The 27,896-nt window shown below is 37.1% G+C and overlaps 1 pseudogene; it reads right to left on the bottom strand.

The window, feature by feature from the left end:
* On the bottom strand, positions 1-26,089 carry LOC127657619 (little elongation complex subunit 1-like; annotated as a pseudogene).
* Between the last annotated feature and the right edge of the window lie 1,807 nt (positions 26,090-27,896).

Here is a 27,896-nt window from a genome sequence, read left to right as displayed (position 1 = left end):
TCAGGATTTTATTTGGCGACAGAGTGAACCGATCTGTGTGATGCAGCTTGTCACAGCAGGGGGTACTGGCTGTGTGGTTTCACTCCGCCATGATGCCAGAGCCTTTAGAGCATCTTTGGGGTTGCAGGGTGCCAGGTCATAAATGGCATAGACTGCAGATAACTGCACCTCTTTTGGTACACCTGCGATCATAACAAGTGGTTAGTAGTTGTTTTTAAGGGTGTGGGCTGCTCACACAAAAAATGTAGGTTTACACAACCTTTAAAAATATCAAATGAAACTATGCATATTGTTTAATACCGCAATTACAGAAGTGTTTCATTAGTACATGTTCAGTACCTTCTGTAATTCCATGTTTTCCAAAGGTTTATGGCTTTTGCTACATTTTGGACTGATTTGTATAGCCTCTGCTTCATCCCTAACTGGCCAAGTCGTCCTGGGAAAAGAGAGAAACAAAATATTAAAGCAAAAGATAAAAGCAAAGTTTGACTCATGTTTCAAAGGGCTCGATTTTTATATTACGCATGGCCTTTTCAATCCCTTTTAATTGGAAATTGTATTTTAACTTATTTTCTTTTTTACACTTAAATGATAACATTTTAACTTTTTATTGTATAGAAATAAAATGTAAAAATATTTAATGGCTTAAACTGCTTGGTTAATTCAATAATTTGTTAATATAACTTATTTAAATGTTACCTATTTTATAAAACTATTTAAAATTATTTTTATGCAAATTCGAAAATTAACCAAGTTTATCATTTAAAGCTTATGTAATACTTGCAACACTACCAACACCGAACGGAATTGCAAAAATAAACAATATTTTCACAACAGCTTTCAGAATAAGCCCCTCGTCTGCTATTGTTGGAAGTATGAACTGTCAGATTGTCCCGCCCCTAAGCGGGACAATCTAACCAAACACAGGGATTTTATGGTGCCACAGAGACAAAGGGTTTAAAGTTGAGAAAATAAACCTCTGAATGACTTAAGCCTCTTTCACATAGCGGTGTTTGAGCAGAACTGAAGCAGTGCATTGAGACAATGACGCTGCAAACAAAGCATGTGCTTTAACACCAGCAGCGCTTCTGCTGCAGAAACCGCTGTCCTCTTCACAGAAAATAAAATGGTTATCAGGATTGAGCTATTGTTAAGTGTTACAAACATGATCGTCGTGTAGAATTATTTCATGTAGTAACAGACAACACAATGAGCTCTGCTCATTTTTAAACATCATTATTTAGTGGAAGGGGGAGGATCATGAGCCTGGACGTTGTTTTGCACAAGACAAGATGGTTTGATAACTCTGTTTGGCAGTCACACTTAATACTATAGCTTACTAATATAGACAGAAATACGTAATTATGCTCAACAATTGAATAGTGAAATCTTTTTGTTCAAACAACATCCACAACTTTTGAGTGTTGAGTACTCTCCTCACAAAAAGGACGCACTTCCAAGAGTGTTAAATCACCATGTTCACATGCAGCCAGGAACAGCATCCCACTTTTTCCTTTGTTAATTAATCCTTACTGTCAAAAGTTGAGTAATAGAACACTTCAATGGAAGTGTCTTTCAATACAAGATGGATGTAAGTTTTGAATTTACCGACCACACCCGCTGTCGTGTTCATTTGCTTACTTCAGCTGTTAGTAATGGGCTGTGTATGTGTTGCTTTTAACCCTTTAGACCTGCTCTCTATTTAAAAGTATATAGGTTACTTTTGTTTTGTTGAAGGCTACGACTTTTTTAGTTTTAAATGATAAAACCCTATGTCTGCCTAAGCTAAATAATTACATTTGGTTTTTGTGTCATTTAAATGTTTTTTATTATTTTATTTTGCTTTCCTTCGATCTGTACTTAATACAAAAACACACTAGACTACAAATGCATCCTTATTCTGTGCAATATCTGTTTTTTTCATATCAACTCACCCTTATGATGTCAATCAACGTTGCACTGGCACTTTAATTCAGCGTGAGCAGCGGAGCAAATATAGAATCAACGAACCTGCCACTCACGCCACTTCAATGTGAATGCTCTAATCTGTTAAAATGTGTGCCGAAGAAAATATGCACCAATTCCGATTCGAGTGTGAAAGAGGTTTTACTTATCTGTATATTAAGCTCTGATAGAAGTATTTTGACAATGAAAAAGGTGCATGCTTCAGCTTTAACTTGATAGTTTTCTTATTTTATCAAACATTTTGTTAATAAAAAAAAATTACTCAAATAATTTTAAGCAAATTCATTAACTCACCAATCAATCGCAGAATAGCTGCTACAGAAATATCCCGAACTGGGGTTTGTTGAGGCTTTGGCTGTGTCACCCATGTGTTCATGATGGGCCAAAGCTCTTTTCTATTTAATTAAAACAGGCCATTATAAAATGTATTAATTTAAAAAAAAAATGAAAATACTAAATGATTTAACATTCTGTGGGAAGTAGCTAAATTTTACCCAATAATACAGTCGTGTGTCCACTTCCACTTCATATGTGTACACAGGAGATCTAATGTGTAAATGTATTCCCAAGTAGTTTGGCAAAGGTCATCACCATGGCGATCATGCTTCTGGAATGTCAAATCTTTGTCTTCTTGAAGGGCCTTCAGAGTGCTGCTGATTATTTTTTGGATATCATAAGGGGGGGCTCTAGAAAATAAGATAAAAGGTTATTTAAACACAAATATCACATAAAATTACATCCAAGCACTGTTTTAATTCATTGCAGAGTAATACCAAATATTGTGAAGGGGATGTGTAGTGTTGTTGACTTCAGTCATCAATAAGTGTGTTTACATGCACTTTATAAGTCTGATTTCAGTTGGATTAAAGCAATAATTTGTCTTTTTAAAAGGTCATGTAAACATGCTAGACAGACTGAAATCGCACCAGTCTATTTTGTGAAGACCTAGATAATGCAGTTGTAGAGCAGTTCTGTCTAGCATTTATACACTTCAAACAGTCTGTAAAAGGACTTGCCGTTATGTGCATGCAGTGTGACGTGTATTTCAACCAGAAGTCAAACTCAATTCAAAGCAGAGAAGGGCAAAAACAACACAGAAGTAATCAACCCTATTCCCATAGCAGACTAAACCATCTACTGTGAGATCTTTGGAGGGCTAAAAGGTTTGGGGTTTAAAATAACATTTAGTCAGAATTCCTTCTTATTGGAAATTGTTTAATGCCATCTTACAGCATGGCTAATATGATAGTTCTCCCTTCGAAATGCATTATTATTACATATAGTAAGAACAATCAAGGAGCAAATAGTATTGTCTTCCAACTTCGGACATCACCATAATCACAATGGATAAGCGTACATCTGATACGAACCAAAATATACACGTAAAAAAATGTAAGAAATGCACATGGCTTGTCCATGTTTGTTGTGACTGTTGTGTGGGTCTTACTGTAGCTGACTACTTCGACACGCTACTATGATTCATATGGTTAACAGGGAAAACATCTATGTCACCTTCTCAGCTGACGTCCTTTCTTCAGCAATTCAATTGCGCATAGTGTCATGTGTACTTGAACAGAGCGATTCAGACTGGTGTGCGACAACACAAAAACCACAGTAGTTTGATGATAACTGCCCATGTAAACATACTCAATTAGAGACTGTAGGCAAAAGATAACACTTCAAACCTTATCCCAGTGCAGATATTTAGTGAGGTACTCCAACATTTCTCTGTCTGATTTTAGCTTGGCTATGGTGTGGATGGCTTTGCACAATGTGGTCTCATGGAAAAGCACACTTGGCCATGCTGTGACCATGAACAAGATTAGCTTAGGGGCATCAGGTAAATCTGTGAGTAAAGAAACAGGACTGAATGAATAAATAAATACATTTTAAGACAAAGCTTGTTACAAGCTTATGGTACTTTTTAAAATAAGCACACTGAGACCCGACACTAGTAAAACAACCCCTTGCAAAATTATGGAACCACCACACTTGGAGGATGTTTAATAGCTGAACATTCTGGCTACATGAAACGCATACATTATTTTAAATAATGGCATATTTTTGTCCAGATCAAATAGAGGAAAACATTATGGAATCACTCAATGTTGAGGAAAAACTTATGGAATCACCTTATAATTTGCATTTCTTAAACAAATACATGCACAAGTCTAAAAATACAAATTAGTCTGCCGTTAAAAGAGTGTGCTTACAGACCTTAACGAGCTGTTGAACTTGGCTAATTGAAAGGAAACATGTCCCCAACAAGAGAGTTGTCAATTGAAACAATGGAAAGGATTATAAAACTCCTTTAAGGAAATCCAAAATGGAGTGTGGCAAAAGAAGTTGGTTGTTCCCAGTCAGCTGTGTCCAAAATTTGGTGCAAGTACAAACAAAATGGGAAGGTTATAAAAGGAAAACATACGGGTAGAACAAGGAAGCCGTCAAAGCATCAGGATAGAAAACGCACAACAATGGGCAGAAAGAGGAGTCACTGTTTGTGAGAGAACTTAAAAAAAAAAAATTTAAAATCGAATGAAATGCTGAATGAAATGGGATTTACATATAGATAAGCCAATCAAAAACCAGCACAAACACCTAAACAGAAGAAAACAAGGCTACTGTGGGCTAAAGAGAACCAATCATGGACTGTGAATAATTGGATGAGTGATAATCATTGATGAGAGATCCAAGGCGATGATGCTGGAACTTTTGTCTGGTGCCATTGATGAAATGAAACATATAAAGATGACCATCTGAAGAAAACAATCAAATTTCCCCAGTCATTTATGATATGGGGTTGCATGTCAGGTAAAGGACCAGGGGAGATGGCAATCATAACCTCAACAGTCAATGTGCAGGTATACATTGAGATTTTGGACACTTTTCTCATTCCATCATTAGAAAATAGGTTTGTGATGAAGGAAATTGGTCCATGACAAGGCTCCATCCTGCAAAGCAGATCTGTCAACTGCTATTCAAGAAAGTTGGAACCAGCTTGATGGAGATTATTGTTTTTATTAGTTAAGTCCATGCCTCAAATAATTCAGGCTGTCATGAAGCCAGAGGAAGAACAATAAAGTACCAATTGTCATTTTGTTTGTTGACGATTCCATAATTTTTGCCAGGAGTTGTACTAGGTTAAACCACCGGAATTATCCAGTTCAATGAAGATAAACATCATGGAATTAGTTGTTATAAACTCACCCTCTTTAAGGATGTTGTATGCAAAGGCATGGGCTTTCACATAGTCCCCTATTTGACGGCATAACCCAGTGTAGACTCTACAGAGAGCTTGTAAATATTCACAACTAAGAATATTCCTTTCCTTCAATTTTGTCAAGATGGCAGACATGAGCTCTTCTGCTGAAGACTGATGAAACAGAAAAAAGATGCATCAATGTCTTCAAGGTTTATTAACTAGTATTAACAACCATCTCCATTTAACAATAGCATGGATGCTTACCTTATTTACACAGAAATCAGTAATGACAGCCTTTTCTTCATCAATCAAAATCGGCACCTGGGATATTCTCCCTAGAAACACATGGCTCTTGACAACAGGCAATACTTCAAAACATGACATCCCTATTTTGGCAAGTGCATCTGAGATCTGGAACTGCTTGTCATTTCTCTTGTTGTCTGCCTTTTCCTCAATGTTCTGGTCATCTTGACAGATTTTACATTTTTGGCAAGATTCAAGAGTCTCGGTTTTAACGACTGGTTGATATTCCATTAGTTGTTCAGTAGGAGAAGCCACACCAGGAGGAGCAGGTGAACAGTTGTCAAGTCTGAGTTTTTGAGCACTCTTTGGCAAAAGCATATTCACACCGGTCCTTTTTGGTTTCTGCTCTGTTTTGGTGAATGCAGTGGATGAAGAACTGATCGATTTATTTCCTGATATCTGGTTAACAGATGGGAGGCACCATTCTCATTGCCAGCTCTGTTCAGGTTAACGTTACCACGGAGTATGTTTAGAGTGCGGGCATGTGCAGAGAGCTCAGGATACATAGTATCCAGCATCTGCATGGAATTCTCCTGAGAAGCAGAAGGAGGTGAGGAGGATAAGGCAGATGATGGGAGTCTTCCTGGTACTGGAACAGCATGTTTCGGAGTAGCTGATCCAAACTGCAGTGGTGAAGGAACTCCAGAAGAAGGTGATAGAGTGGTCAAACATGGCAACATTTTGGATGCATTTGGAAGAGCTGACTCAATGACAGGCACTGACGGGAACATCTTAGGAGACTTTGGTCGATCCGTTGGTAATATTGAGGATGATGTAGTAGGCTTTAAAGGAGTGTGGTGCTTTCCAAATCTTGGAGGAGTTGCAGTGAGAGGAAGAACAACTGGAGGTAGGGGTGGACCCATCTCTGTCCGCTCTCTTCCAAGAGATAAATAAGAGGATGGTGTAATTGGAGCTTTGGTGTTGAGATCTGGAACAAGTATTACCCTTGTTCTCTAAATCTTTCTTAAAGGAAGAACTTCTTGGTTCAGGAGACACGTGGCATGGTGTGCTGGTACCCTCAAGACTATCCAATGAAGTCTCTCCTGATGTTCCCTTTTGGTTAGAAACTTCACTGACCAAATTTTCAATGCAAGAGCTAAGGACATCAGTTGACATTTAATTGTTCCGTTCACGATATCTGGTGCTGAATTCAGGTGAGATTTTTCTTGGGTTCTCTGAATCATCTACTTCAGTATTCTTAAGGTTACGTTCTTGACTGAGTAACTTGCAAACTGTTGGAACAGTTTTGTCATTTACTGGTGGTTCAGACCCTCTTTCGTCATCAGACTTGATTATGGTGGAAAGTCCAGTGTGCAATAATTCTCTGCTTTCTGTATACGATCTTTGATGCTCTTCTTTGGACATTTGCTTCAGTGACGAACACTTCCTACTCTCACACACAACGTCAAAGTCTTCTGAGGGGGTTATTGCTTCAGACCTTGAGCGAATCCCTCTAACCTTTCTCTTCAAACCCAAGAACCCTTCATCTTCTGATGATGATGATGATGATTCTTCATCTTTCAAGGACCTCAACAAGCAAGCACCTCCATTTTCTCTCTCATCCATACACTTCTGATATTCTGTAGGCTTTCAACTGCTATCCTCAGTTGCTACCTTGTTACTATGGATGTTCTGAATGTCATGTGTTGATATGTCTGCAACAGTCCTTATTTCCAGGAGTGTAAAGCTTTCTAATTCCTCATTCCTCTTACAAGAGTTAACTTCAATTAGCCTTGAAATGCTTTTGAACTTTGACATCAATGCTTCATTAGGTTGTCCCTGAGAACTTTTGGATTCTGCAGATTCAACAGAATTGATGGACATTGGGTCAGGTTCAATATGCTGCTGAGGAACAGAGTTTTCTGGTAGATTTCTAATATCATTTGTGACTTTTGTCTCCTTTAATTGTGTTCTGTCATTGTTTTGATTCATCAGCCGAAGCTCGACTGCAGTTTGTTTTATGTCATTTTCTAAGGAATTCTCCACTCGTTCTACATATGGTTTTTTGGTCTGCTTTTGGTTTTGTCCCACACAGTTATGATTTACTTTTAACATATCCTCTACCTCCATGTATTGACTGTCCGATGATGTGTTTTGAAGGTCCACATCATCAGATAAAGCTGATTTTGTTTTAAGCTTGCTTGGGGACAAGAGAGTCATTAATGATTTCAGATCTTTGATATCTGAAGATTTCTATTTTTGTGTTGTTTTCAAGAGTATCAAAATGTATGCTTGATAGCGCTTCAGGTTTCCCATTATTTAATTGATATTCCTGCTCTGGCTGATTGTCATTAAGGCTGACCTGAAACAAAAAAATAATTCATCATCACTACTGATCAGACAGTAAAATAGCTAAAGTTTGTAAGCCAGTTTTAAAAGTTAGGAACTACTTGCCCACAACACAATTATTAATTCTTTACTATTGAATAGAGAGAAAGAGAGAGAAGGCACATAACGATGGCTGATTTGAAAACTGATGTGCTTATTCAGTTTTACATATCATATTTGGTTTTCTTTCTCATGTTTTTTTGTCAAAATGACAAATAGCATTTTAGTATAATCTCAGGTTCTAATTATTTTACATTAGTACATTTATAGATAAAATTAGGAAGAGCTTGTTAATAAAACACTGCATTCTCTCCGTCGTAAGCCCCGCTGCAGTCACACAACTCTAAAGGGGCGGTCACATTACACTTTGCGCATCGATCACTCCCATTCAAACACAAAAGACCAGAAACGCAACCTCATGCAGAGAAATTTCGCACAATGCTATGTATCGAAAGTTTACATTTGGTGATAATCAAAACAATAGAAGATCGAAAGTCACACGCTGACCTTTTAATTTAAAGAATACATTTTTTAAAGCTCCAACAATATTTTTATAGAAAAAAAATTAATAAATTGCATTCAAAGCCCAGTGTGAACACCCCTTAAGTCAAGTCTAAAGTATTGTAATGTTTACATAGTCAAGTCTTCAACTCAAAGAAAATGTCAAAAGTCTCAAGTCCATTGAATCTCTCTGGAAATCATAGTTCTAAATTGCATCGCCATTCAGATGGACTGTCACTGCAAACTCCAAAAAACACTGGACTAACCATGTTATCAAAACAAGGTTTACTTACCAGCTCTATTGAAGGGCTACGAACAGGTGATAAAGCTGCGGGCAAAGGCTTGAACCACTCTTGAATGTCCTCCAAATCTGAATAATAATTTCCATGTAACAAGTCGCCATCATTCCTTTCCTTCAGTGAGGACTCATTAACGTCATCAGTCCAGGTGTTAATTTGTTCAAGCACATATGAACATACTTTCCTCTTTCTGCCAGGGGTTATTAATTGCTCTTTGATCTGCTTGTTCATGTTCTGAGGTGATGATTTAAGCATACTGATCTCTGGAGATGCTTTCAGTGTGGAGCTTGAGAGTTTTGGAGATTGCAAGTGAGTTTCTGGACTGAGCTTCCCTGGAGATGGATGAGAAATCTGTCTTAAAGGACTGATCAGCCAGCAGTGGTTGAGGTGGTGTTCTTTTAAGTTTGTTTTTCAAGGGTGTTTGCTCTCCTGTAGAAGAAAACCAGGTTGCCTCTATTTTAATTAATCTCAGGTCTAAGACATGGAAGGACAATTTTGATCAATCAATACAAGAATGTTTACCATTAAGAAGCAATCTTTCTTTGGTTTGTGATGTAGGTTCCGCGCAATGCCAGAGCTCTTCCAGAAGCTTTCTAACTTTTCCTAAAAAGAAAACATTAACAATCGCCAACGGTGTACAGACATTTCATAGGAACTGCTTTCTTTCAAAATACCCACGGTTTTAATCGAATAGTAAAGTCTAACAGATTTAAACAATGCATACCTTTGTCAATTTGCAGTTCAGCCTCTGTTTGGGAAGACGTACTCCTTTTCTCTAAAATAAAACATATTTTTTGCTTAACGGTTAAAAACAATGGCTCAAAACAACATACAAGATCCATGTCATTGTGCATTAGTCATACCTTTGTTGAACTCCTCCTCAAGTTTGTTTAGCCTTTGCTAAATAAAATAAGGAAACTATATCAACAATGACAATAGTTCTCACAATGTTGAATTTTTTACTTCATCAGTGGATATCCAGCCTAAAAGAAAAATTCCAACCTGTATTGTGTGCAGAATTTCTTCAAGCCTTTCATTCTCATTCTTTAGGTCATTTATTTTATTGTTCTGTTGAAACTTTGTCTCTGTGCACAAATAAAAGTAGATGAGACCAGAGTTATATAAACAGTGCACTAAACTAAATATTGGAGAGAGGTGTAAAAAGCTTAGGTATGGGGATTATTAAATCATCCAAAACTTGCTTTAACAGAATGTCTCACACACATACGGGAATCAATTTAGAGACCACTGCAAAATTATCAGTTTCTCTGGATTTACTATTTATAGGTATGTGTTTACCGTAAGTAAAATGAAAATGTTAGTTTTATTCTATACTGACAACATTTCACCCAAATTCCAAATAAAAATATTGTCATTTAGAGCATTTATTTGCAGAAAATATGCAGAGCTTTCAGACCTTGAATAATGCAATGAAAACAAGTTCAAATAATTTCTTTAAACAACACAATCCTAATGTTTTAACTTAGTAAGAGTTCAGAAATCAATATTTGGTGGAATAATCCTGATTTTCAATCACAGCTTTCATGCGTCTTGGCATGCTCTCTACCATTCTTTCACATTGCTGAGGTTATTCTACCAAATATTGATTTCTGAACTCTTCCTAAGTTAAAACAGGAGTATTGTGTTTAAAAAAAAAAATGTGAACTTGTTTTCATTGCATTTTTCAAGGTCTGAAAAAACTGCATATTGTTTGCTATTTTGACCAGTTGTCATTTTTATTTTGAACTTGTCTGTACTTTATAGAATAAAACAAAATTGTAATTTTACTCAAACACATACCTATAAATAGTAAATCCAGAGAAACTCTTAATTTTGTTCAGAGCTAGCTAGCTAATACACACACACACAAGTTTGTAGTAATGTACAGGTTTTGTTCTTATGGAACGAATTTGGTACTATTATTCACTAAAGTGGCATTCATTGATCACAATATATAGTCAGGACATCAATAACATGAAAAATTACTATTACAAATTGAAAAATATTTTTCAGAACTCAGTGTTCTCATCAAATAATCCTCCACACAGCAATGACAGCTTTGCACATCCTTGGTATTCTAGCTGTCAGTTTGTCCAGATACTCAGGTGACATTTCACCCCACACTTCCTGTAGCACTTGCCATAGATGTGGTTGTCTTGTCGGGCACTTCTCACACACCTTATAGTCTAGCTGATCCCACAACAGCTCAATGGGGTCAAGATCCATAACACTCTTTTCCAATTATCTGTTGTCTAATGTCTGGGTTTCTTTGCCCACCGTAACATTTTCTTTTTGTTTTTCCGTTTCAAAAGTGGCTTTTTCTTTGCAATTCTTCCCATAAAGGCCTCCTGAGTCTTCTCTTTACTGTTGTACATGAAACTGGTGTTGATCGGGTAGAATTCAATGAAGCTGTCAGCGGAGGACATGTGAGGCGTCTATTTCTCAAACTAGAGACTCTGATGTACTTATCCTCTTGTTTAGTTGTACATCTGGACTTCCACATCTCTTTCTGTCCTTGTTAGAGTCAGTTGTCCTTTGTTTTTGAAGACTGTTGTGTACACCTTTGAGTGAAATCTTAAATTTTTTGGCAATTTCATGCATTGTATAGCATTCCTTCCTCAAAACAATGATTGACTGATGAGTTTCTAAAGAAAGCGGTTTCTTTTTTGCCATTTTTGACCTAATTTTGACCTTAAGACAAGCCAGTCTATTGTATAATGTGGCAACTCAAAAACAAACACAAAGACAATGTTAAGCTTCATTTCAACTGTGTTTGATTTTCTAGAATTAAATGATCAATTCAGCATGATTACTCAAGGATAAGGTGTTGGCGGCTGGAAATGGGGCCTGTCTTTTTTTATTAAAAATGTACCTTTCTCAAATAGTGATGGTGCTGTTGTTTTACATCAGTAATGTCCTGACTATACTTTTTGATCTGTTGAATGCCACTTTGGTGAATTAAAGTACCAATTTCCTTCAGAAACAACTAAATCTGTACATTATTCCAAACTTTTGGCCACATATACTGTATACAATTTCCTAAATATATAAGAGTTACATTTCATTCAAGCAGTGTAATGGCAACAGCACAAAAACTGACCTTTCAACAACAGAAGTTCATTCTCAAGGTTTTCTTTCCTGAGGGAGAAAAAAAAACATTACAGAGCATCAGCAACTTGGGACATAAATTTTTTGCAGCTGAAATACCATACAGCTAATTCACAATAGCGCCACCTTTGTATATTAGATAGACATATATACAGTATATACAGTGTTGGGGAGTAACAGAATACATGTAACAGGATAACGTATTTAAAATATAAAATATAAGTAACTGTATTCTGATATACTGATATAATAACTTAAATCATTGGTCATTAGAATACAGTTACATTCAAAAAGTATTTTGATTACTGAAGAAATTACTTTGCATTTTAATGTCATTTGTTTAATTTCATATTTAGTCCTTTCAGATGGAAAACATTTATAAATGATGCGATCCAAAGTGCATTTGAACAGCAGTGAAACAATTTCTTATGATGTTACATTCATACGAGCAGACAGAGAAGTAAGTTTGGAGTAGAATGAATACAAATAAACCTTGTGTAAATTGTCAGCTTTACATTAAGCTTAAATTATATTTCTGGCCATTTTACATGCACCTTTTATCAGACACGATCATATTTTTTATCAAGAAAATTCACGTTGGATCATAATTTCTTTGACTGAGATGGCCATGGGAGGACCTTGAGTTTGTGACTGCTGAACCATTTTAGATTTTGCCACATGTTTTGGATCATTATCCTGCTGAAAGACCCAATGACGACCCATCTTCAGCTTTCTGGCAGAGGCCATCAGGTTATTTAAAATGTCCTGGTAGTTCAAAGCGTTCATAATGCCATGCACCCTAACAAGGTTCCCAGGGCCTTTGGAAGAGAAACAGGCCCACAGCATCACAGATCCTCCACCACACTTCACGGTGGGCATGAGGTGCTTTTCGGCATACTCATCTTTTGTTTTACGCCAGACCCACTTAGAGTGTTTGTTGCCAAAAAGCTCAATCTTAGTCTCATCTGACCAAAGCACACGATCCCAGTTGAAGACCCAGTGCCACTTAGCAAACTCCAGATGTTTGTGAGTGTTAGTGAGAAAAGGCTTTTTCCTTGCATGCCTCCCAAACAGCTTGTTGGCATGTAGAGAGCATCTGATTGTTGTTTTGGATACTTTGTGACCCCAAGATGCCACTCTTTGATGCAATTCTGTGACAGTGAGCTTAGGACTTTTTTTTACTTCTCTTACCATCCTCCTCACTGTGCGTTGTGGCAAGATAAACTTGGGACCTCTTCCAGCCTTGTTTGTCACTGTTCCAGTTGTTTTAAACTTCTTAAAGATTCCTCTGACTGTAGATACGGGCAAGTTAAGGCGAGTGGCTATTTTCTTGTAGCCATTGCCTGACTTATGAAGGTCGACACACATCTGCCTTACTTGAATGGTGTGTTCTCTTGTCTTTGCCATGTTGACAAATTGGTATGAGAACTAGGCCTCTGTGTCATGTCATATTTATACCCCAGGGAAACAGGAAATCATGAATTACTAATTAAAAGTTCCTAGATACCCAGTCCAACTTTAGCAACTACAGAAAAATATATATTAAAAAAAAAAAAATCAATTAAATATTTCAGCGGAATTGTTAGGGGTGCCAATAATTGTGGGACACATGATTTCAAGTTTTTTTTTTTCTAAATGTGTGATTTTTTTTTTTACCACCAAAGTAATGTACTTTAATAAAAGGTTGGATTTTTCTCTTTTTTTTGCATTTGGGTTCTATGTTGTTTAAAAAAAAAGGAGAATTTTTAGAACTCCTCGACCACATCTTAAACAGGGGTGGCAATAATTGTGGGGGCACTGTGTGTGTGTGATATATATATATATATATATATATATATATATATATATATATATATATATATATACACAAGTAACTGACAGAATTGGTGTAACTGAGTCAGGTTTGTAGGCCTCCTTGCTCGCACATGCTTTTTCAGTTCTGCCCACAAATTCTCTCGGATTGAGGTCAGGGCTTCGTGATGGCCACTCCAATACTTTGACTTTGTTGTCCTCAAGCCATTTGGCCACAACTTGAGGTATGCTTGGGCTCTTTGTCCATTTGGAAGACCCATTTTCGACCGAGCTTTAACTTCCTGGTCTTGAAATGTTGCTTCAATATATTTACATATTTTTTTTTCTCATGATGCAATCTATTTTGTGAAGTGCACCAGTCCCTCCTGCAGCTAAGCATCCCACAACATAATGCTGCCACCCCCATGCTTCACAGCAAGCCTCACCCTTTTTCCTCCAAACATAACAATGGTCATTATGGCCAAACAGTTCATTTTTGTTTCATCAGTCCAGAGGACATTTCTCCAAAAATTAAGATCTTTCTCCCCACTTGCAAACTGTAGAGTAGTTTTAGAGCAGTGTATTCTTCCTTGCTGAGCAGCCTTTCATGTTATGTTGATATAGGACTCGTTTTAATGTGGATATAGATACTTGTCTACCTGTTTCCTCCAGCATCTTCACAAGGTAATTTGCTGTTGTTCTGGGATTGATTTGCACTTTTCACACCAAACTACGTTCATCTCTAGGAGACAGAATGAGTCTCCTTCCTGAGCAGTATGATGGCTGCGTGGTGTTTATACTTTCATACTAATGTTTGTACAGATGAACGTGGTACCTTCAGGCATTTGGAATTTGCTCTGAAGGATGAACCAGTCTTGTGGAGGTCCACAATTTTCCTGGCTGATTTTCTTTTGATTTTCCCATGATGTCATTCAAAGAGGAACGGAGTTTGAAGGTAGGCCTTAAAATACATAAACAGGCACCACCAATTGACTCCAATTAGCCAATCAGAAGCTAACTGGATAATAGCTTAAAGGCTTAACATGATTTTCTGGAACTTTCCAAGCTGCTTAGAGGCACAGTTAACTTTGTGTATGTAAACTTTTGACCCACTGGAATTGTGATGTAATCAATTAAGAGTGAAACAATCTGTCTGTAAACTATTGTTGGAAAAATTAATTGTGTCATGAACAAAGTAGATTTCCTAAACAATTAGCCAAATCTACAGTATGCTGAAATCAGTGGAGTGGTTAAAAACAATGACGTTTAATGACTACAAACTAAGTGTATGTAAACTTCTGACTTCAACTGTATCTATATATATCAGAATAGCATTTCAGTAGTACAAATATGTTTGTTTATTATGACTATAACAGACCCAGTAAGACTTACATAATCATTGTCTTGGCATTCTCCAACTTGTGATTCTCAAGCTCCTCAGTGATCTGCTGATATTCCCTGAGGGAATCCTGGAAATCAACAAACCCCAAAATGATTGAAGCCATAATGATACAATACACTAATGTAAAACCCCAAGAGTCTCTAGTAGAGGTAGACATATATGACGGTTTTACCAATGAATCAGTGCCGATAGTTGCTTTTAAAACTATTGTGTTTTGGCAAAAATCTGTTGATCGTTAAATTTGTAATTTATTATTATTAGTGCCCAAGCCTTGAAAAGGCAAGGCCCTATTGTTTTCGTTAGGATATTATTTTTCTTACGAATATTGGGGCACTTTTGGGGCTCTTAACGTGCTCGAAAACTCTTGAAACTTTGCACACGGGTCAGAACCCGTGGCCATTAGGGCCGGGCTGAAGCTGGTACCCGGGCGTGGCAGGGGGGCTCGACAGCGCCCCCTGGAACAGGGTCCGAAAACTTGGTCCATAAATCAAACACGCTTGCATGTAATAATATGAAACTCGGTACACATATAGATCTCATCGTTTCATATATCCTTCATACTTTTACTTTTTACCCCAGCCCAACAGGAAATCATCTATTTAGGGTTGTTTGGAAAACGCATGCAATGGAATTTGCAATACTCCTCCTAGAGAATTCCACCAATCGCCACGAAACTCGGTCAGCATGAAGACATTGAGGATGAAAAATTGCCGGCGGATTTTTGATATCTCGAACGGTTTGGCCGTGGCGAGGAAACGAAATGATGGCGCGAAAAGAGAAACAGTAAGTGTGTTATAACTTCTGCATACATTAATTGATCTCGATGAAACTTCAGCAGTGTGTTCGCTGTAACAGGCCGATCGCATGGATGTGACTATTGTGAGTCAAAGTTATAGCGCCACCAACTGGCAGAAGGAAGTGTGTCACTTTCAAAATGCTTTGAAATCACCCTCTTATTTTTACCCGATTTACTTAAAACTTTAGGTGTATAATGTAAACACACGGCAGATGTAGACGTATGAAAGGATTATTGATATCTTCGATACTGTTGCCGCGGCAACGCTTCAAACTTGAATATTCTTTTTTGATGCTTTTGAGACTCTTAGCATACTTGAAATTGCATGAAACTCGACAGACACATCACATTTATTAGCCAGTAGACATGTGCAAAGTTTCAGAAACGGGCGTGGTGCAGGGGCTCAGTAGCGCCACCTTTTGACAAAAGTGAGGGGGTTGGTTTTAAACTTTGACCCACAGTCACAAAACTCAATTATATTGGTCTCATCGAGCCGGACAACTTTCTAATTTAAAGTCATTAGCTCAGACCAACAGAAAGTCAGATATTTTGGTTTGAATGTGGATGATTTGGAGAATTTTCTCTGCCTCTCTCACTGACCCTACGTCTCTCTGTGTCTGGGGGGAGGGGGATGATTTGGCTGTTGAGTGAGAATGCTTTTATTTTAGTTTTTCAAGGTTTTGGGGCCCTTAACGTGCTCGAAAACTCTTGAAACTTTGCACACGGGTCAGAACCCGTGGCCAACAGGGCCGGGCCGAAGATGGTACCCAGGCGTGGGAGGGGGGCTCGACAGCGCCCCCTGGAATGGGATTCGAACACTTGTCCATATATCAAACATGCTTGCATGTAATAATATGAAACTCGGTACACTTGTAGATCTCATCGGGCCGAACAAATTTTGTGCTCTAAGTTTTACGCCAGCCCAACAGGAAGTCAGCTATTATGGGTTGTTTGGAAACACATGCTCTGGAATTATATATTCCTCCTAGAGAATGAATCCAATCGCCACCAAACTCGGTCGGCATGAAGTCAAGACATTGAGGATGCTACATTCCGGACGGATTTTTTTATATCTCGAACGGTTTGGCCGTGGCGAGGAAATTGATTTAGGACTAAAAAAGGACACATAAAGTGTGTTATAACTTAGTTAATTCTATCTACAGTTACAAAACTCGGCGTGTATATTGTTCTCGTCGAGCCAACAACTTTCTAATTTACAGTCATTAGCTCCGACCAACAGAAAGTCAGATATTGTGGTTTGAATGTGGATTTCTTGGAATTTTTCTCTCTCTGACAGACAGAGTGCCCCCTCCCAATCTGTGTTTTTCTCTCTCTCTGACAGACAGAGTTTCCCCTGCCATTCTTTGTGTGTGTGTGTATGGAGGGGAGGGAGCAGGACAACTTTCCAATTTACAGTAATTAGCTCAGACCAACAGAAAGTCAGATATTTTGGTTTGAATGTAGAACACATTGCAAATGAATCTTTGAAGCTCCAAAAAGCACATGGAGCATAAAAGCAAGGAAGTGTGTTATAACTTCTGCATACATTAACTGATCTCGATGAAACTTCAGCAGTGTTCAGCTGGAAGAGGCCGATCGATGTGACTAATTGTGAGTCAAAGTTATAGCGCCACCAACAGGCAGAAGGAAGTGTGTCACTTTCAAAAAGCTTTGAAATCACCCTCTTATGTCTCAAGTGAACAAACAGACCAACAGAAAGTCAGATATTTTGGTTTGAATGTGGAACACATTGCAAATGAACTCTGAAGCTCCAAAAAGCACATAAAGGGAGCATAAAAGCAAGGAAGTGTGTTATAACTTCTGCTACATTAACTGATCTCGATGAAACTTCAGTGGTGTGTTCGCGGAAAGAGGCCGGTCGCATGGATGTGACTATTGTGAGTCAAAGTTATAGCGCCACCAACTGGCAGAAGGAAGTGTGTCACTTTCAAAATGCTTTGAAATCACCCTCATGTCTCTCAAGTGAACAAACAGACCAACAGAAAGTCAGATATTTTGGTTTGAATGTGGAACACATTGCAAATGAACTTTGAAGCTCCAAAAAGCACATAAAGGGTGAATAAAATCAAGGAAGTGTGTTATAACTTCTGCATACATTAACTGATCTCGATGAAACTTCAGCAGTGCGTAAATTATAATTACATTAATAAACCTGTACAAAGACCTCCAGATAAATACTGGCCTTCTGGATTAACACATTTAAGTGCTGCAAAATCTATTGACCTATGACATCCTATGACATAAAAAATTATTCTACATTTGAATTACCTCATAGATGTGACTATTGTGGTTCACGGTCATAGGCCCTGTCCCAAATGGCACACTTCATATGAATTTTCAGTCTTGTGTACTTATTTCATGTGTCCATTAACTCATTTTTCATTTTAGGTATCAGAAGGGTGCTCACGCATACTTTGTGGTCGATGTGTGCCCTCGATGCGCACTTTTGCAGAGCCCACACTGATGCAAGCTCTACAGCACACATCTTCTCGACAGTCAAAGCGAGGTTACGTTATTGCCCATTGTGCACAGCAACCCTAAAGGCACGGGGGTAGCGGTGCCACCGGCTTGGGCCCGCCATCGCTGCTCGCAGCTATATTTATTTTTATTATTATTATTATAATAAACAAAAATAACAAAATCCCAATGTTTCTCTGTGGTTGGCGCTGGACAATTCTAAAGTTAGAGAGCATTGGTTGTGCAGTATAACAGTGGACTCTTGAGGTGAAATAAAAACAATCACGTGGGGATTTGCTGTATCTAAACCTTTAATCATTGATGATAATTATCCATATTTTTATCCTCACTTTAATGCATGTTTTGTTACTTTTATTAGACAATCACATATCCTAAACTGAAGCAATAACATGCAAAGAAAAATGTGACTTGAAACATGACCCACCATGAAAAAAATGTGTATTGAAACATTACCCACCATGACATACATCGCATCTCCCAACATCATATTTTGTAAACAATAATACAAATTCTGAATATACTGTATAGGCTTTCAAATGTTAAATTGGTAAATTCTAAAATGTAAAGTATTGTAACGGAGCCTTGTATTCATGATTTCAAAATAAGAGTCTCTGGTTTGTTTCGGGCATGTGTTTATAGTTAAAGGTCCCACTTTATGCACAAACTCTGAATTCTGAATAATATTGTGATTTTGGTTGAACAATTTCTTATTTATTTTGGACTTTTGTAGACTTTGTGTCTGTGCCTGTCATAGTAAGGATATATATATTAGTCTTTCCTTATAAAGTCTACAAAAGTCCAATATAAATAAGAAATTGTTCAAAATATTATATATATATTAGGGCTGAAACGATTAGTCGACAATAAAAAAAACTTAATTGCCCAGTAGTAATCTGATCTCATTTAACGTAACATGAGATCACATTAAACTCTAATGATGACGCGTGAGAGCAGCACTGCAGCTCGCATCTGACTGAGGAGAGGAAGAATTACACAGATCACAGTCCAGATGCACTCTAAACTTTTACAGCTTCAGGTGATGTAGATCATAAAGTACAAGGGAATTATAAAAAAAAAAAATAATAAGTAAATACAGAAGCACTCTCATGGAATAAGTGGAGTCGGAGCTCTTTAAAGGAAACACCCCAGTGTTACATCTTAAATGCAGTTTTAATGCGTTATAGCTTTATTAATGTTCAAATAATATGGAAGCAGATCATGTAATTTACTACAAACTCCGAAACTGGGAAAGGGGACACTCAACCCTCGAGCCCGCATTTGTTAAAGCTAGATTATAATGTGATGGCTCGCGACTGAATCATAAAATATGTCACTGTGCATTTGTTATTGTGAATAAAATAAGCAGCTTTATTAATAAGAGTTAGTTTTTTTGTGAGTTAAAGATGGATTTAAGTGAACAGAAAGGTGAGAGAGGAAGTCTCATTATACACTGCAACAAAATAAATTTTTGATGTGTTTTTGTTTTGGCTTGTTTTCCAATAAAAATATCTAAAACTCTTTTAAAACAATGTACATTTCCTTTAGCAGCTGTACTGCAGAAGAACATTTTTTTATCTGAGAATGTTGAATATAATATTACAATTATTTAGACTCACTTTTAGAGAATAGACCTTGAATAAAAGTATATTTTGTCTTTACTGCACTCGCAGAAGTATAACAAAGTGAAAAAACACACCAATACACAAAATACACTTATATTATACTAAAGTAAGTCTAAATATCTTATAAGCTGCTTCTCAAGTAATTTAATCTGGTTTAAGGATTTTTAGACAATTTTAAAAATGGAAAACAAGACAAAAACACTTGATAACAATCAGATTTTTTACAGTTAATGTCTTTACTGAATTAATCTTAATAAAAAGTATTTTTCCCCTTTAATTCAGTGAATGTCATATACAACATTTTATGTCATGGCACAAGCTGAATAATCATTTAAGAGCTAATGATTAATCGTTGCAATAATCACCAAATAATCGTTCGATTAATCAATTATCCAAATAATCATTAGTTACAGCTTTAATATATATATATATATATATATATATATATAGAGAGAGAGAGAGAGAGAGAGAGAGAGAGAGAGAGAGAGAGAGAGAGAGAGAGAAATGAGCGATAGAGAGCCACTTACTTGACAATATACCACTTTAATAACAAACAAAATCAGCGAAATCCAGCAGAATCATAAAAACGAATGCTAGCTACACAGTATTTTTTTTTTTCTCCCATTTTCTACCCAATTTGGAATGCCCAATTCCCGATGCACTCCAAGTCCTCATTGTGGTGAAGCGACTCGCCTCAATCCGGGTGGCGGAGGACGAATCTCAGTTGCCTCCACATCCGAGACAGTCAATCCGTGCATCTTATCACGTGGCTTGTTGAGCACGTTACCACGGAAACATAGAGCAAGTGGAGACTTCACGCTATTCTCCGCGGCATCCACGCACAACTTACCACAAGCCCCACAGAGAGCAAGAACCACATTATAACGACCATGAGGAGGTTGCACTATGTGACTATACCCTCCCCAGCAACAGGGCCAATTTGGTTGCTTAGGAAGCCTGACTGGAGTCACTCAGCTCGCCTTGGATTCGAACTCGCGACTCCAGGGATGATAGTCAGCGTCTTTACTCGCAGAGCTACCCAGGCCCCAGCTACACAGCATTATCTTCCCTGAGGTCCACTTATAATGTTAGTAAAGAGCCATGAGGCAAGACACATTTCATGAACACATTTCACCCTCTCTCACTTGCCCTTAGAATTAAATGGTCTGTTTTTTTTATTTAACCGTTCAACTATAGGAGGCATTGGAAAATCATACAGTGTATGTATAGCTTTTATGGCCTGAGAAAAGATTTAATCAGGGTTGCTCATTGTTAACCCAGGGTGGGTAAATTGTTAAAACTCTAACCTGAGTTTTCTGGATATCGTCCACCAGTGTGTTCTTTTCAGCTCTGAGCATTTCATTCTCCACGTTTTGTCGGTGCACTGTGTCTGTGAGTGGAACACAGACATGTAAATGGGAAAAACTAAAATCATCCAGGAATTGAAGGAGAGTGCAGATTCTTGTTTCAAATCTGGTTTCAGTTTTGATGTTTTGTATTCTGATGAATATGATCTCACACAGAGATTCCTGATTTACAGGCCCTGATCTAAAAATAAGTGCTACATACCCTCAGCATTCCTTAAGGATTCTTCAAGTTTTCCTTTGCTGGGGAGAGAGATATGAATAATGTGAGCAGAGGACAACATCACAAAAGCAACTAATCCACTGTGAAATTAAAGGTGCACTCAGAAATGTTTTTCTCATTCAAGTTATACTCTAGAAGAAATAAATAGTCTTTTTGAAACATAATGCATGTATAAACTCATGCTACATAAACTCCTTAAAAAAGCCTAACGTTATAATCTACATGGAGAGGGTCCCCTCATGGGGGCAGCCATGTTAGAAGCACATGACCAACTGAATACTACTCAAATAAATCTCAGTAACACCCTGTTACATGACACTTTCACTCATGGATGCAACCACCCTGTTACATGACACTTTCACTCATGGATGGCTGACTGTGAATTGTGCATTTTACACAGGCATCTGTAAATGAAAACCATTGTGTTTGAATGATGCCAAATCGGACTATATTCTGACTTAATTATCGGCTGATAAATTTTGCCCTTTGGCTGATTTTTTTCTTGAGGAAGCCAAAAATCACCTGCTTGTATATGAAGCATCCGAGACATGGAAACATCCAGTCACTGTTCGTTTTGCTGTTACGTGCCATCGTGTTACTACAATAATAGACCGCTGTGCAACACAGTGTCATTTAAACGGTTTGCATATCAGAGCCACAGCAGATACGTTTGAGCTCTTAATGTTTAAGTGCTCGCCTGTTTCCTTCTCCTTCTCTCTCCTCAACAGTTGTAACTTTTAACTGTCTTTTCTAATGATAAAAAGACAAATATCAATAAAACGAATATCATATACGTCTGCAAATATGCGCATATCTTGCTTAAACAGATGTAATAAACCAACCTCACACAACTTCAGCAGATCCAACGCTTATTTATTTATTTCTGAAGCACGTATTCTAATAGGCACTCCTCAGCAGTTCCCTGTAACTTTTCTAATGATAAAAGGCAAATATCAATAAAACCTCTATTATATACCATCTGCAAATATGCAGATATCTTGTTCAAACAGAAGTAATAAACCAACCTCACACAACTTCAGCATTGTCTTCCCATTGAACGCTCATCTAATATCTTCCTCTGAAGTACGTATTCTATCAGCCAGAATAAAAAATACTTCAGAAATAGGATCAAAAGTTTCTCTGATTCACAAATCATAACGACAATCCAAGCAGGTGATCCAGGCCATTTAAACTGTCAGGCGATCCAGGCACGCGCTGGATCCGCACGAGCACATGAGTGCAACATCAAGGCTGTGTGTACAGAGGTATGATGAATATAAGGTGCTTTTCAAACTGTTAGGAGACCAGTTTTCTTAAGAGTTCCATTCATTCAAAACAGATGTCAGTTGAGCCATTAACTGATTAGGCAGCAAGGTAGCAAGTCAGCTGCCTATGTTTTCAGATGCAGCCCAAGGTAAAAGTGCTTCACGTGTACTATAAGTAAATGTCTTATTCACTATGCGCTGTATGTACAATTGGTTTGATTCAATATTTGTTTTTAGTAAATGCGATTGCTAACGTGGATATGCCATACATGGATGATGGACAACTGTGTTTACTGTTATTTCCTTCTTCCTAATATATTAACAATTTCTTCATGTGCAAATAAATTACTAAAATTTGATGACTAAACAGAAATCAGAAGAAACTGCTATCTACCATTTAAAATATAGCGTTTTTTAGTTTTGTGTAAAATTGAGTAAATATAGTGCTAAAGAGTTTATTATTATTTTTCTAGCAATTTTATGTTTGTGATTTACCATATCAAATTGTGTGATATATCAGCATTGTATCAGTCTATCGTCAACACTGCTCTCTGGGTATCGACATCGGCCATTAAAAAAAAAACATCTCAGTCAACCACTAAAAACAACACTTTAAAAAATGTTGTGCACCTTTAAAGTATAGCGGTCTTACAGAGTGAGTGTCTGGGCATTTTAAGCTCTCAGATTGTCAGCATCCTCACACTTCTGCTGGTAAGATCTCAAATCACCCTGTTGTACAAAAGAAAGAGAGAAACTAACATGCACATATCTCTAACGATCAACAGTTAGAGTCAGCTTTACTAACTTATAATACATGATTCAACTGTTTTTGATGTTTTAATTTACAGTTATGAGATGGTTGGCCATTATTGGCATGTTTGGCAACACATACCTTATTTTTCTCCAGCTCTATCTTTATCTGTTCATACTCCAATGTCTGATTCGCTAAGGGCTCAAGCTTCAGCATCACCTCATCCAGCTGTCTGTGCAGTTTACTGCTCTCTCTACGAAACAAAGAAACACAATTTGTATATGTTTTTCCAAATACCAATTTCATAAAAATAATAATAAACTTTACAGGTAAAGGTGAATTATGCTATTTTTCCCTGTTAAAATATTCTCCTATATTAGCTTATGCAGTGACAACGACATGGATACCATTCTTGTTTATTTTATTTTTGAAAATTCTGACATAGCAGCATTGGCTCAACTAATGGCATGGATGTCAGGTGGGATTCTCTGTTTTATGGCCAATGGAAGACAGGTAAGTGCTCTGGAAACCTGTTACAGTCATTATTTTTGCAATTCAGTTTTTTGACATTAATTGCACAGAAATTACACACATAACTTTTAGAAATTCAAAAAAATCAAATCTTACCTTTGTGATTTCTGAAGCTGTAATTTCTGGTCAAGGAAAACAGAGATGGATACATCGAATATACTTTTTTTTTTTTTTTTGCTTCGATTTCAGATTCTTGTTCATTAAAGGGGTCATGACATGAGAAATCACATTGTACTTGATATTTTAACATATAAGAGGTAGGGATGCACCAATAGCACTTTTTCTCTTCAGATTCCGATATCGGAAATCTCAGTTTCGGCCGATCCTGATCCGATACCAGTGTTGTTTTATGGCATAATCAGTTTAGAATATCTTTACATTATTGTTTGGAAGTAATTGGGAGTCCTCTTGAATATGTAAAGAGACACAAACCTCTAACTACACATTATTTCAACATAAATGTATAGCTTATAAAGAAACACTTTATTATTCACTAGTATTCAGGATAATGTAGCACAAAATTAACAGTAATTCCAGTCTTCAGTAGAAAAGGAACCAGTGTTTCATTTTTGCCTCTCTTTTTTCCCCCCAAAAAATGTTTCAACTTGTATCTGGTTTTTAAAGAATTCAAATCTCTTTTTATTTATTTTTTTGTGTTCAATTTAAGTCAGTCAAAATTCACAATGTATTTATTGGAACCCATTCAAAATTGTAAACAAATAATAATGATGACAATAAATTGTTAATAATATTATTATTATAGTAATATATTTAAATCTTTTAAAAAAAATCACGCTTTTATTTTGACATACTGAACTCTCCAGGATGTCCTGTATGTGTCTGTTTGTAGGCAAGTTCACAGTAGTTTAATAGTATGCCGTTCTAAATGCATATTATATGTGAACCGAACTATTGAGCATCTACATCTGAGATGCTGTTCATGAGTAGCACTCAAATATTGTGCACCGCTGTGAAGGAGTGCATCACCAGCATGTGTGTGAGTTTGTGTCATTAGAGCAGCACCATTCACTAACGCTGCACATACTGTATATTTACTTATTAAACAGCCTTTTGTGATTCACAGAGCTATTGCCCATCTTCAAGTGGCTTTGAATAAGTCATATGAACTACTTTAATTGTGTTTTTATGGTTATTTTATGTCATTTTTGGAGCTTGACAGTAACGAACATGACAAACACACAGTATCAGATTTGGATCGGGCTCGACGGACCGATACCCGATCCGTCTAAAAGCTTCAGTATCGTATTGGTGCATCCCTAATAAGAGGTCACAATGCAATAAAAGCATACTGTTAGTTTAATAACTCAAAACTTCTCACTGCATTTGTTGAAACCAAGCTAACAAAACAACTCCGCCCAGTAGTGGTGAGCAGTGAGAGAGCAGATCAGTCAAGAGCAAAGAGCCAATCATAACAGTAGGCGTTTCCTGCCAAGTCTTAAATGAGAAGCAGCAGCAAAACCAAATGTTTCTGACGAAAATAATCATGTTTTACAAATATATGACAGATTTTTTTAAGTAAATCAACAAGCTGACAAGAATATGATATTGCCCAGAATAGATTTAAAAGGATATCATCACACTTCTCTTTGTATTGACTCAAGAGGCGGCTGAAATAAAAATAGCAAAAGATTACAGGACGATCGTTTGTTTGTTTTGACAATTCCGCATCTTAAAACAAGTCAATCAAATGTTATGTTTCATATTCAGATTACCATGCTGGAATACTTCCTCAATCAGACATTCACTCACTCTGTGTCGATGATTTTCTGCTTAAGGGTTAACAAAGCAGCCACATATTCATCTAAACTCTGAAAAACACACAGCATTGTTCATCAGTAACAGGCAGTTTATCAATTGTCCAGGAATATCACCAGTATCTCTGTATTAAACAACAACTCTGCAGTGTATCTGACAGATGTACTCACAAGACATATTATGTCTTCATCTAAACAAACTAAAAAAAAATTAGTGACAAATGAAGCTCCACACAGGGATCTATTATTAAAAACTCAGTCAATAATTGGCCTGGTCACCTTTACTAGGCAAACTAATAAAGTAACCACATTCGTGTACCGTCTGTTTGAGGAATAAACTTCTCACCTGATTTAAAGGGGTCATGACATGGTTTTTTTTATTGTATTATTATGTTCCCTTAGGTGCAATTATAGTATTAATATATATTTTTTTAAGAAAAACTTTTAAAATCTAGTGATTTATGACCTTTTCCCACCCTGTTTCTCATCCTCTGATTCAAACAGTCTGTTTTGGGGGCGTTTTCCATTTAAGACTTCAGTGTTAACGCCCACTGTTATGATTGGCTAATGTCAGTGCCTATGTATCAATTATTGACGCCTCCAGCCAGAACAATATGCAAGTAAACTAAGTAAAAACACTGTGATTATTCATAATGAATGAAATTGCGCTTTAAAAAGTAGTTTAAAGTTTAAAATAGATTACTTACAATTTGCGTCGTCATTGTTCCCAGAATAGTCGGCACGGACTTATCTTTGAGCAACAGTTTTCTGGCAAAGCCAGCATCATATTGAGATTTGTTCTCAAAACAGTCATCCTTAAAATGTACAGAACAACGCTGGTTAACGCTGCCGATGGGACGTCAAAAAATAAACTGCATCCATTTTTCCCTGACGTCTGGATCTTTCGGCAGCTTATTCAGAGGTTTTGTTTGACCACAGCCAGGAACAGCACATCTGTGTGGCATCGTAATTTTCCTGTGCACAAGTAGTCTCTGTCAGAGCTCGCTGTCCATCGACTGAACACTTGTGAGGCGACGGCGATACTGAAATGAGCGTAGTTGTCTTGCGCTTAAAGCGTAGTTATCTTGTGCTGGAGGCGGTCATATGCAAACGCTGTTACGTCACTTCTAACCGACACGTCACTTCTAACCATGAATCCAGAACGAGCTGTATTTTGAGCTTGATTAAATAAATGATTCGTTTAGAATGGGGAGGACGTCTTAAAATATTAAACTTGCAGGACGTTTTAATGATACAAAGACCTCTTATATACCAAAAGATCAAGGCAAATTTGGTTTCTCATGTCATGACCCCTTTAATATCAAAATCACATTTTAGTAAAAGCTTTATACCACCTATAGTTTTGAAATATAAGATTTGGTACTATGAAGTATATTTGTTTGTTTTGTAAATAATTTTGCAACCATTTTCATTTCAAACATCATATTTGAAGTCTTAAAATCCAACGCATTTAATCCTTCTTCAATCTTTGACCTAACAAATGATCTCTTTTTAATATAACGTGGTTTGTTCTTCCAAATACATATAAGAAGTTTGGAGTCAATCATCTTAATGAGTGTAGGTGGAACATCCAGCACTTGTGCCTTATAGACCAATCCAGATAAGCCCTCATCTTCAACAACACAAGCATTTAGGGAGATGTCTCTTAACAGCCAAGAATTCCTTTTTAATTGTTTTATTTTTAAATGATTGGATGACAGCAGAGAACATCATCTCTGTTCTAATTTCCTTGTTTTAGATATCTTAATACAAAGACATTTGACAACTTTCACAGGAATATGTGTGTGTGTGTTTAAAGTTCTAATACCGGATAACTTTTTAATCCGGCGTTTTCGCCGGGCAGCTGGGGTCTTTCGCATGGGGTCCTCAGTCAACGTGTTTGGGAACGTTTGTATGTGCTATGTTCTGATGGGTTGTTTTGGTTGCACGTTTTTACGTACTATGAGGCATTTGAATCTATGTGTGCGATTCTGCTGATAGTATTGCATCTATAACATGATGCCGGGGGACAACCAGTCCAAAACTGGAGGAATCGCCTCTGAAGCGACCACTGGCACTTGTCAAAACTGCACTGTTTTAAAGGGGTCATGACATGAGAAACCAAATTTGCCTTGATCTTTTGGTATATAAGAGGTCTTTGTATCATTAAA

Source organism: Xyrauchen texanus, chromosome 17, assembly GCF_025860055.1.
Source record: "Xyrauchen texanus isolate HMW12.3.18 chromosome 17, RBS_HiC_50CHRs, whole genome shotgun sequence".
In the NCBI taxonomy this organism is placed as follows: Eukaryota; Metazoa; Chordata; class Actinopteri; order Cypriniformes; family Catostomidae; genus Xyrauchen; species Xyrauchen texanus.
Note: the sequence above shows the minus strand (reverse complement) of the source record. Positions and strands in the feature narration are given on the sequence as shown.